This window comes from Ranitomeya imitator, chromosome 7 (assembly GCF_032444005.1).
Source record: "Ranitomeya imitator isolate aRanImi1 chromosome 7, aRanImi1.pri, whole genome shotgun sequence".
In the NCBI taxonomy this organism is placed as follows: domain Eukaryota; kingdom Metazoa; phylum Chordata; class Amphibia; order Anura; family Dendrobatidae; genus Ranitomeya; species Ranitomeya imitator.
The window spans coordinates 69307256-69319555 of NC_091288.1; the positions used below are offsets into that span (position 1 = coordinate 69307256).

Consider the following 12300-nt stretch of genomic DNA (forward strand, 5'->3'; position numbering starts at 1 on the left):
CAGCTCCTGCTCTGCTGCGAGTGGGAGCCGAGTGTCATGCATCTGTGCTCCGAGCTCACAGATCGGAGCACAGCTGGGGAGGAGGTGGAGAAATGAATTTCTCAATCTCCTCCATTGCTGTGGTCAGAGTATATCGCACATCACTCGGATGATATCCAAGTGATGTGCGTTGTCTCACTCACACCCATAGACTTATATGCATGCGAGTGAGCTTGGACTTGGCCGAGTGTCAGTGACAAATGCAGCATGCTGCTATTTCACTTGCACATTTTAAACGGCTGAGATAAAAAACGATGCTGTGAGCCTCCCTATAGATGAATACCGGTCGGAGTGTTATGGATGTTTTATCGCATAGTACTCATCCATATTCATAGCTAGTGTGATCCCGGCCTCACTGTGCTAGCGGTGATCTCACCGAGGTCCCCACAGTTCAGGGGCCCACCTTGGAACGCAGCCTCAGTGACCAGTGGTAACTTCAATGACGTCACTGCTAGTCACTGATGCTGAGCTTGCAGCAGCTCTTTAACCAGTGGTTCTCAGCCTGGACAGTCGCATCTTGGCACTGTTCAGGTTGAAAAGTTTTCATCCCCAGACATGGATTATGGCGTGGGACAAAATGATAGACAGGTGAGGGATATTGTTGTTTTTTACTTTCTATTTATTATAATAGATGAGGGCTTCAATAGAATGAGCGTTAGGTGAGTACAGCTGTATTTGTTATTTTAAATAAATATATAAAAATGTATTTTGCTTTTATTCCAAATAAAATACTTTATACTTGCTGTGTTTTTATGTATCGTGTAACTATAGGACTAGTAATGGATAGGTGTCTTATAGACACCATTATTAAGCTGTGGGCTTGATGTCACAGGACAATACAAAGGTGACAGTAACCCCACAAATATGAATCCCACTTGCCACCACCACAGAGCAAGTGGGAAGAGCTGGTAAAAGCGCCAGAATCGTCTCATCCTCTTCGGAGCTGCTGCAGGCTGATATTTTTATGCTGGGGGGCCAACATCCATGGGCCCTTGCCAGCCTGAGAATACCAGCCCCAGATGTCTGCTTTAGCTTGGCTTTTTGTCTTATTATTTATTTAAATACATATAAAAATGGTGCGGGGACCACTCTAGTCTTGATAAATAACTTTGCTAAAGATGACAGGTGAAGGTTGCAGCCTGGCTAGTTATCAAAAATACAGGGGAGCACACACCGTTTTTTTTTTAAATTATTTATTCAGAGCACAGGCGGTGGTTGACGAATACTCAAGTCAGCTTCCATCTGCTCTCGCTGTTATTAGCGGCAGCAGGCAGCAGCTGATGGGAGTAGTAGTCCCATCATCTAAAGCCAATGACCAGAGGTAAACATTTTTAAACATTTTACCTTCACTCAAGGCTAAGGGTTCACACTGTCATTTTTTACAGTACCGCCGATCACAGTTACAGCTGCAGGGTCTCGCTGACATCTGACAGCATTTCCTCGCATCGCTTCGACCAATGATATTGAACTTACCGCAATCAGAACCACCGATAAGATCAAAGTCTTAGTGGAAACTCTATCATTTATCGAATTTTGCGGAAAATGCTCGGGAATCCGAACACGAATCCGAATGTGCAATGTTCGTGCTGACTTTGAGATTGGCGAACGTTTTCTGTACAAATTTGCTCATCTCTAGTTATTAATTAAAATCACTATATTGAGACATAACTAGCCTCCATTTAATGACCATATAGAGGTAGGAATTGGTTCTACACAGGTGTCGTCAGAGTATACATGAATACAGAGCAGTCAAAATGGGTTGTCCAATTTTTTTTTATTGCTGGCCTATCCTTAGAATAGTTCATCATTATTGGTGGAGGTATGACACATGGCATCCCTGCTGATCAGCTACTCTGAGGCTGGCTGGATATGCTCAGTTGAAGCTCCATTAATTGTATAGTGGCAATAGCCAGGTACTGCATATTAGCTCCCTGTTCAAGTCAATAGGTGGTAGGGGTTCAGAACCTGGCCAACGGCCACTATGCAATTGATGGAGCTGTGTAGTTTTTCTGCTCAACTGAGCACATCTGGCCACCGCTGGGACTGAGAAGAGTTGATCGTCAGAGATGCTTATTAGTGATGAGCGAATATACTCGCTACTCGAGATTTCCCGAGGGGGTCCTCCGAGTATTTTTTAGTGCTTGGAGTTTTAGTTTTTAGTGCCGCAGCTGAATGATTTACGTCTGTTAGCCAGCATAAGTACCTGTGGGGATTCCCTAGCAACCAGGCAACCCCCACATGCACTTATGCTGGCTAACAGATGTAAATCATTCAGCTGCGGCTAGTGTTGAGCATTCCGATACCGCAAGTATCGGGTATCGGCCGATACTTGCGGTATCGGAATTCCGATACCGAGATCCGATACTTTTGTGGTATCGGGTATCGGTATCGGATACATAGAGATGTGTAAAATAAAGAATTAAAATAAAAAATATTGATATATTTACCTCTCCGGCGGCCCCTGGACTCAGCGCGGGTAACCGGCAGGCTTCGTTGTTCAAAATCAGCGCTTTTAGGACCTGAGAATCACGTCCCGTCTTCTGATTGGTCGCGGGCCGCCCATGTGACCGCCACGCGACCAATCACAAGCCGCGACGTCACCGCAAGCTATTAGCGCGCTCATTTTTGAAAAATGAGCGCGTTAATGGCTTTCAAAGACGTAGCGGCTTGTGATTGGTCGCGTGGCCGCGACCAATCACAAGCCGCGACGTCACCACAAGCTATTAACGCGCTCATTTTTAAAAATGAGCGCGTTAATGGCTTTCAAAGACGTAGCGGCTTGTGATTGGTCGCGTGGCCGCGACCAATCACAAGCCGCGACGTCACCGCAAGCTATTAACGCGCTCATTTTTAAAAATGAGCGCGTTAATGGCTTTCAAAGACGTAGCGGCTTGTGATTGGTCGCGTGGCCGCGACCAATCACAAGCCGCGATGTCACCGCAAGCTATTAACGCGCTCATTTTTAAAAATGAGCGCGTTAATGGCTTTCAAAGACGTAGCGTGGCCGCGACCAATCACAAGCCGCGATGTCACCATTTTTAAAAATGAGCGCGTTAATAGCTTGTGGTGACATCGCGGCTTGTGATTGGTCGCGGCCACGCGACCAATCACAAGCCGCTACGTCTTTGAAAGCCATTAACGCGCTCATTTTTAAAAATGAGCGCGTTAATAGCTTGCGGTGACGTCGCGGCTTGTGATTGATCGCGTGGAGGTCACATGGGCGGCCCGCGACCAATCAGAAGCCGGGACATGATTCTCAGGTCCTAAAAGCGCTGATTTTGAACAAAGAAGCCTGCCGGTTACCCGCGCTGAGTTCAGGGGCCGCCGGAGAGGTAAATATATCAATATTTTTTATTTTAATTCTTTATTTTACACATCCCTATGGATCCCAGGGCCTGAAGGAGAGTTTCCTCTCCTTCAGACCCTGGGAACCATGAGAATACCTTCCGATACTTGATGTCCCATTGACTTGTATTGGTATCGGATATCGGTATCGGCGATATCCGATATTTTTCGGGTATCGGCCGATACTATCCGATACCGATACTTTCAAGTATCGGACGGTATCGCTCAACACTAGCTGCGGCACAAAAAACTAAAACTCTGAGCACTAAAAAATACTCGGAGGACACCCGAGCGTGCTCGGGAACTCTCGAGTAACGAGTATGTTCATTTATCACTAATGCTTATCCCAAGGAGAGGCCATCTATATAAAAGTCCTGGATGATCCATTTAAATTCAGTGACTCACAGGTAACATCTTTTCTGATTGTAGACTTTTTTCATTTCCTCAGTTCTGCCTAGACCATCATGACAACTTCTTTTATCCGTGCCTCATCTTTTTAGAATTGTATAAAATCTATGACCCCTTTGTTTTTCCAGCAGCCTCCATGTCTCTAGAAAAATTGTGATATATAATTCCCCCCAAATCATATTACATTCCTCCTAAGTAATATTGTCCCTGAACAGTAATAGTGCCCCCCCCCCCCATAATACCCCACAGTAATAGTGCAGTATCCACATGATTGAGCACTGTACCTACAGAGCACATTCTTGAGGGTCTATATAAAATAAAAACTTATTGTTGGTCGCTACTAATTTAATGTAACCATATCTAGCAGTAACAAATAATAAGAATTATACAAGTTATGAGATTTATAGGGATTGAGAGCATTATAGAAATATTTTCCTACTCCAATTACTGAGATATTAGGCATAGAAAAAAATGAAGGAAAATATACAATATATTCTACTACTTTGATGACGTTTATTTTTACTCGTCCTACGTATAACATCTTATAATTATAGACATGATGAAAGAAAGGAAGCCATGACTATTACAATTGTACGCATGGGGAAGAAGGCTCGTTCAGCGTGTTCCTTCTGCTCAGTCCCGTCATACCTCGTCATATAGTGTACCGAGAGGGTATCACAAGGATGGATGTCATTAGCACGGAGGTGCTTTTGATCTACAATTAAGTAACGAGGTGTGACAAGTGGATTTAGTATGAGGGAACAGATAGATCCCACTGGGAATATTGGAACCCAAATCACAGGAGCCGTGAGCATTTAACTTACCGGAGAAGTGACAAAATCCACAATTAAAACAAATCGAATCCCTGGCAGGTGGCAGACTTGGTTTAGCAGAGAGAGAAAGGAAGAATATTCATTCCAATGTACATGATGACCTTGAAAGCTGCAATGTCATTAAAAGTCCATTTTCTCAGGAGTCCCGAGAGCACCAAAGCAGAACGGGAACTGAGTGATGCCTCTTTATGTCCAAAGACGTGCATGCTTCCTTCCTTTATTAATTTGTATAAAGGTGAATATCTAAGAAGTGGTAGAAAACTGACGTTATGTCAACTTTAAATAGAATTTTTTATAATATGAAATAATGCTCAAAGCACGGCTATCCATATACAAGTATATACAAAGAAATAAATGGCATTCAGTTTTTGGGGGGCATCAGGAATTTTGATTCAATTTATTTTTCTAGGTTGTTGGAAAATAAAATCATAAATGTATTTGTGAATACCAAAGAAAAGCAAGTGTTCCTAATAAACTGTCATCGCCATTATGCTTATACATTAGGAAAAAATATGCTCAGTGCATAGCAAGTGATCTGATTTGGCTAGGTAAAAGGTTTCTGGCTAGGCATCTAAGAGTGAAAGTTAAGTGGCACCAATCTTTAACAATATACCCCATAGTCTCCACAAAATTCACGTCTTTTTTTTTTTTTTATAATCTGGGGTTACAAAGACTCGTATTTGATAGAAAATCATAGAACAGTGGTCCCTAATTTTTTATTTCAAACCACCAGTCCAGGGGGCTTGAAGCCTTATTAGGTTTAAAAAAGTAAAGCCATCTACTAAGAGTTTAACTATTATTGCCTTCCAACTCACACCCTAGCTTGCTTGCAGACTTCTTTATGGCCACTGCTGTCCTTCTGCATTTCACCTCAATGCCCTGGATTACTCTCATGCTTGGGTATCTCATCCATTGTCAGTGAATGCCCCTGTGTCCTTAATTTTATATAGGACCCTCATGCAGTTGTCTTGGTCTTTGCAATAAGTCCACTAGGTTCCTGCTGTCTACAAAGGTGATTGTTCCTGTTAGTACTGTTACTAACCCAACTTTTACATTTTGTGTTGCCTGTACCTTGCCTATTTATTGCTTGCAAAACTCCCCACATGTTCTAACCAAGGCTCAGTTTGATTATGATTCCTGCCTGCTTCCTCAGAACTACAGCTTGGTGTCTTCAGTCTATCTACTCAGCAGCTGTTACTAGTGGAGGCTAATCAGAAGATAGCATCCTGCGGACTTCCCTGTTGAGAAATGCATACCTCCTTGCAGGTGTCATAGGTGAAGAACCCAAAATCTCATCTGGTTTAGCCCAAATAAAACCCAGTCAGTGTCACTACATTGACTGGGGTCAAACCATGGTGAATATTCCTGCCAATGACTAATGTACAGTCATGACCGAAAATGTTGGCACCCTTGAAATTGTTCCAGAAAATGATGTATTTGTCCCAGAAATATATTGCAATTACACATGCTTTGTTACACACATGTTTATTTCTTTTGTGAATATTGGAAAACAAACAAAAAAAGAGAAAATAGACAAAATAGGCATAATTTCACACAAAACCCCTTAAATGGGCCAGACAAAATTATTGGCACCCTCAACTTAATATTTAGTTGCACACCCTTTGAAATACATAACTGCAATCACTCGCTACCTATAACCATCAGCGAGCTTCTTATACCTCTCAACTGGAATTTGTGACTCTTTTGACTCTTCTTTTGCAAACTGCTCCAGGTCTCTGGCCACAGGTGCTCAATGAGATTAAGATCCTGACACATTGCGGCCACTTCAGAACTCTCCAGCACTTTGTTTCCATCCATTTCTGGGGGCTTCTTGAAGTATGTTTGGGGTCATCCTGCTGGAAGACCCATGATCAAGAACACAAACCCAGCTTTTGATAATGTGTCTACACAGCGACCCAAAATCCTTTAGTAATCTTCAGATTTCATGATGCCCTGACTATTAGCACATAGTCAAGGCACTCAGTTCCAGAGGCAGCAAATCAACCCCAAAATATGTGTGACCCACCAACATATTTGACTGTGGGTGTTGTGTACTTTTATTTGTAGACCTTATTCCATTTTTGGTAAACTGTAGAATGATGTGCTTTACCGGAAAGCTCTATCTTAGTCTCATCTGTCAGCAAGACACTTTTCCAGATTTTTTTTGCATACTTACATACATTTTGGCAAACTTCAGTCTAGCTTTTTTTTACATCTCTTTGTCAGCAGTGGGGTCCTCCTTGGTCTCCTGCCATAGTGTTTCATTTAATTCAAATGTCTATGGATAGTTTGCACTGACACTGATGCACCCGGAGCCTTCAGGACAGCTTGAACTTCTTTGTGACTTGATTGGTTGTTTATCCACCTGCTGGACTATCCAATGTTGCAATCTTTTCATCAATTTTTCTCTGCCATCCACATCCAGGGAGATTAGCTGCAGTGCCATGGTTTGTAAACTTCTTGATTATGTTGTGCACCATGGGACAAAGGAACATCAAGATCTCTGGACATGGACTTGTAACCTTGAAATTGTTAATATTTTGCAACAATTTTGGATCCCAGGTCCTAAGACAGTTCTCTTCTCCTCGTTCTGTTCTCCATGCTTAGTGTGGCACAAACAAACAATGCAACAATGCGAGGATTGAGTCAACTTCTCCCCGTTTTTTTGTTTTCGGACATGATTTTCATATTGCCCACACCTCTTACTTGTCACAGGTGAGTGTGAACGAGCATCAGATGCTTGAAACATAGGTAGTTACCCATAATTTTGAAAAGGTGCCAACAATTTTGTCCTGCCCATTTTTCGTATTTTGTGTGACATTGTGTCCAATTTGCCTTTTCTCTTTTTTTTGTTTAGTTCCAATACACACAAAGGAAATAAACGTGTTTAACTAAACATGTGTAATGGCAATAACTTTCCTGGAGAAATACTTCATTTTATGGAATAATTTCAAGGGTGCCAACACTTTTGGCCATGTCTGTAATTAAAATACCAAACAGAGAACTTATTTAGTTATTTTTTAAATCTCAGTAATATTGTGCCATTTTAAAGGGAATCTGTCACCTCATTTTGCCGCTATAAGCTGCGGCCACCGCCATTAGGTCTTATCTACAGCATTCTGTAATGCTGTAGATAAGCCCCCAATGTAACCTGAAAGATGAGAAAAACAAATTAGATTACACTCACCCAGGGGTGGTCCCGGTTTGGTTCTGATGGACGTCGCAGACCTGGGACAGGCACCTCCCATCTTCATGCGATGACATCCTCTTCCTTGCTTCTGTTGCGGCTCCTGCGCTGGTGTACTGATTTGCCCTGTTGAGGGCAGCGTAAAGGACTGCAGTGTGCAGACGCTGGGCCTCTCTGACCTTTCCCGGCACCTGCGCACTGCAGTACTTTGCTCTGCCCTCAACAGGGCACAGAATTACGCCAGCAGAGGAGCCGCGAAAGAAGCAAGGAGGATGACAACATTGTATGAAGATTACAGAATGCTGTAGATAAGCCCCTAATGGCGGTGGCCGCAGTTTATATCGGCAAAATAAGGTGACAGATTCCCTTTAATCATTCTATTCTGACAGTGTTAGTCACAGCACCAAGTGTCGGCATATGACCCTACCCAAAGAGGCAGCTATAAGTGGCAGAGTATGTGTAGTTACAATGATCTATGGCTGCTGTATGGGAGTAGGAAAGCCACCTGTCACCTGCTGGTAAGATGTCTCACGTTTAGTGTTGAGCGATACCGTCTGATACTTGAAAGTATCGGTATCGGATAGTATCGGCCGATACCCGAAAAATATCGGATATCGCCGATACCGATATCCGATACCAATACAAGTCAATGGGACATCAAGTATCGGAAGGTATTCTCATGGTTCCCAGGGTCTGAAGGAGAGGAAACTCTCCTTCAGGCCCTGGGATCCATAGGGATGTGTAAAATAAAGAATTAAAATAAAAAATATTGATATGCTCACCTCTCCGGCGGCCCCTGGACATCACGCTGCTAACTGGGAGGCTTCTTTGTTTAAAATGCGCGCCTTTAGGACCTGCGAATGACGTCCCGGCTTCTGATTGGTCGCGTGCCGCCCATGTGACCGGCACGCGACCAATCAGAAGCCGCGACATCATTCGCAGGTCCTTAATTCCTAGAATTAGGAGTTTTTGTGAATGAGAATGATGTCGCGGCTTCTGATTGGTCGCGTGCCGGTCACATGGGCGGCACGCGACCAATCAGAAGCCGGGACGTCATTCGCAGGTCCTAAAGGCGCGCATTTTAAACAAAGAAGCCTCCCGGTTAGCAGCGTGATGTCCAGGGGCCGCCGGAGAGGTGAGCATATCAATATTTTTTATTTTAATTCTTTATTTTACACATCCCTATTGATCCGATACCGATACCCGATATCACAAAAGTATCGGATCTCGGTATCGGAATTCCGATACCGCAAGTATCGGCCGATACCCGATACTTGCGGTATCGGAATGCTCAACACTACTCATGTTTCATCGGAAATGAAAGACGTTTGTAGAATGATACTTGGCTGTCTGGCGGATACAGACAGAAGAGACTGGGCAAGAACAATATGTGGACCTTTTTGTATCTGTGACAAAAGCTGCTTACTTTTTCGGAGGTGAAAATGGGCCCTCTTACTTCTTGAGCTTGTGTGCATCTGCACAGGTTGCAGCAATGGTATGGCCACCTCTGGAAGAAACAACCAAGGTCATAACATTCAGATATAACATTTCCTTGCAAATGGAAATATCAAATGGTGAAATGTTTTGTAGGTTCACAAATTGGGGGATTGACTAATAGTTCAGCCAATGTGAGGTTTTCTTTTCTGGCCAAAATTGTACTATTTGTCATATATTAATGTGCAACTATAACTTTTTCAATTGTTCATATAAACTGATGTAAATCAATGGCCTGGACTGTACACCCTCCATCCCCCCGGTGCTCAAGGGTGGATTCCATGACTTAGGAGGTTTGCTAGGCCAGAATGTTGGCTACTAAGGTGTTAGTTGGGAGAAGTTTTGGTTTGAGTGGAAATTTTGGGGGAGTAGTATAGGGGCAGAAGAGGTTTGTGGCTTTACCTGATTGGTGGTAAGGTTGGTTCCATTTGGGGGGTGTAAAAGGAGGGAGCACCTATAGGACGTCCTCTTTGGTGGTGACGGTTGTACCCAGAACATCCAACCCTATAGGACTATCATTCTACAGATAAAAGTGGGGTTTTGTTCACTTTGTCACTGTGATTGGCAGAAAAGAAGAGGGGTTTTGAAGAAGGTTGATTGCACTGAAGGATGGGGGGGGAGTCCAGTGCAGGGATGGGTGACTCTCATGTGTTTCGAGGTTCTTATAGAGTTGCAAGCGGGTCCCTTCAGGGATAGGTCTCAGCAGGCTATTTTGGTGTGTGCAACTCACAACTAGGAGGCCCCTAAGCTGGTGCGGTGCGACTGGGGGCAGTGTGGAGAAGCTGTGTGTTGCGGTCAAAGAAAATGGTTTTGAACCTTCAATTCCCCCTTCCTTTCTGGTCATACTATTGTGGTTTTTAATATTATGTTTGATTTGCTTAATAAGACTGCTGTGGCCATTTTTCCAACATCATGCAGTGTTGTGTATTTATTATTATTATTATTATTATTATTACTATTATTAGATAAGGGGTGGAGAGAAGTTTGGGTCTATAAATGTTTTAAAATATGGCCATCGTGGTCACATATTCCGAAGTCAAGTAGAAATCCGCACTGACTTACCATTATGGCATTCATTGGGATATGGAAACGTTTTAGCCCAAGTTCCATTTACTTCCTACATTACGACATCATTTTGAGTTGGAGCAATAAAGAGTAAAGTTTCCTCCAAGGGATAATTTTTTTAGTTATTTTGGGTTATTAGCTCTAATACTGTTCCCCTTTTATCAACACACTCTATGATGCAAAATAACGAACCGGGCGACAATGGACCATTGCCGATGATTGAAGTGAAGACATAATAATGGTAGAGAAAAGCATTTTTTTTTCCCGCTGGAGTTTACACCAAAAGATTATACAATATAGTTCCAGCACTGAAATAAAAAGTCAAACTTTAGGGATTTGTAAACTCATCGCCAGCCGGGTCCCTGCTTGAGATGGAATTTCATTTTGCAGGAATTGCTGAATGATATTTAACAAATAAAAAAAAATAAAAAAAGGTTTTGTTTCCTGAAATGAATCATGTTAATGAGTGTGTGAGCAATGGCCTGCACCGGTAAATAACCTTGAGATAAAATATATATTCCCTCTCCCTTCCTGGATGAAGGAGTAGAGCGCCAAAATGATGAGGTTCTGTAGGACACCGTGACTGAGGAATACTAAGGCAGTGAGGTCCTGACGTGTCACTGGGCGACTCTCAAGTAATAATAAGGGAAATGCCGCCTGACTGCTAAATCTTATCAGAAGCTTCAGAACTAAGCAAAGCATCCCTGCAGGGCAATAGTTCACCGAGACCGGCGGGGATTAGAGATGCTAATAGGTGCTGGACTGAAAATCATAAAACAGCACCGAATGTCATTATAGACATTGTAGCCCGTAACCGGACAGGATGGGATGAACTGCGCCAGTGACCTCCAGCTGCTCTATGAAATCTATAACTTACATTTATTACTTCCAGGGGCCGCTTCTAGATTAGAAAAAGATTAAAGGGGAATCTGTCAGCAGGTTTTTTTCTATCCAATCTGAGAAATAGCATGATGTAGGGGCCGAGACCCTGATTCCAGCAATGGGTCACTTATAGGGCTGCTTGTTTTTTTTTTTTTTTATTATTAAATCACTGATTTATCTGATCTAGCAGTTCTCTGAATGCTGAGCTCTGTATAACCCCGCCCACACCACTGATTGGCAGCTTTCTGTGAACACTGTGCATAGGCAGAAAGCTGTCAATCAGTGGTGTAGGAAGGGTTATATATAGAGCTCCTGAATATGGAGGATTACATGGCAACAAGGTTACTAGTCCACTAGTGATAATCTCCTGCCAATAAAACTATGATTTTATCAATAAATCGCTTGACATATCGCTGAAATCAGGATCTGTGCCACTACATTATGCTGCTCTCTGATTAGATGGAAAAACCTGGCCACAGATTTCCTTTAAATCAGTTTTTTTTTTTTAAGTGAACATGTGAACAGAGCCTTAAAGAGTTTGTCCAGGTTTAGTAAGACATGGCTGTTTCCTTTCCCCAAATCAATCCCACACCTGAGCGCCTGACCTCATTCCATGATCCTGAGCTGCAATACCAGACTTAAACTCTGCACATATGTGGCGCTGTTTCAGAAAGAATGCCTAGTCTAATCTTGGACTGCCCTTTCGCCTATTCCTACAGATGCAGCAGAGTTCAGTCTGGTTTTTTTAAACTCCTGTATAAACATTTAGTTAATATATGGTCCAGTAGACTCCTATACGTGCTGTATTAGGGCTCTGTACAACGCAGAGCTTATTCAGGACCACCATACAGTGTCAACCAGAGGCCCTAATGAATATTCTGTTTACTAGCTCACATATGATTTGATTCTTATGCTTTCACTGCAGATAAGCCTCCTGATATGACACTGCATAAATGCTTCTGCTGTTTACAGATGACCTATTACTTTCTATATATATATATATATCTTATATAATTTTCCCTAGTATAAATGCTGCTGTTCTCCAGA

General features: G+C 42.7%; 1 protein-coding gene across 2 annotated transcripts in view; it reads left to right on the forward strand.

The window, feature by feature from the left end:
• The window catches only part of ERBB4 (erb-b2 receptor tyrosine kinase 4), a 1426503-nt gene that overhangs the window by 899227 nt on the left and 514976 nt on the right, over positions 1 to 12300 (forward strand). The window lies entirely within an intron of this gene.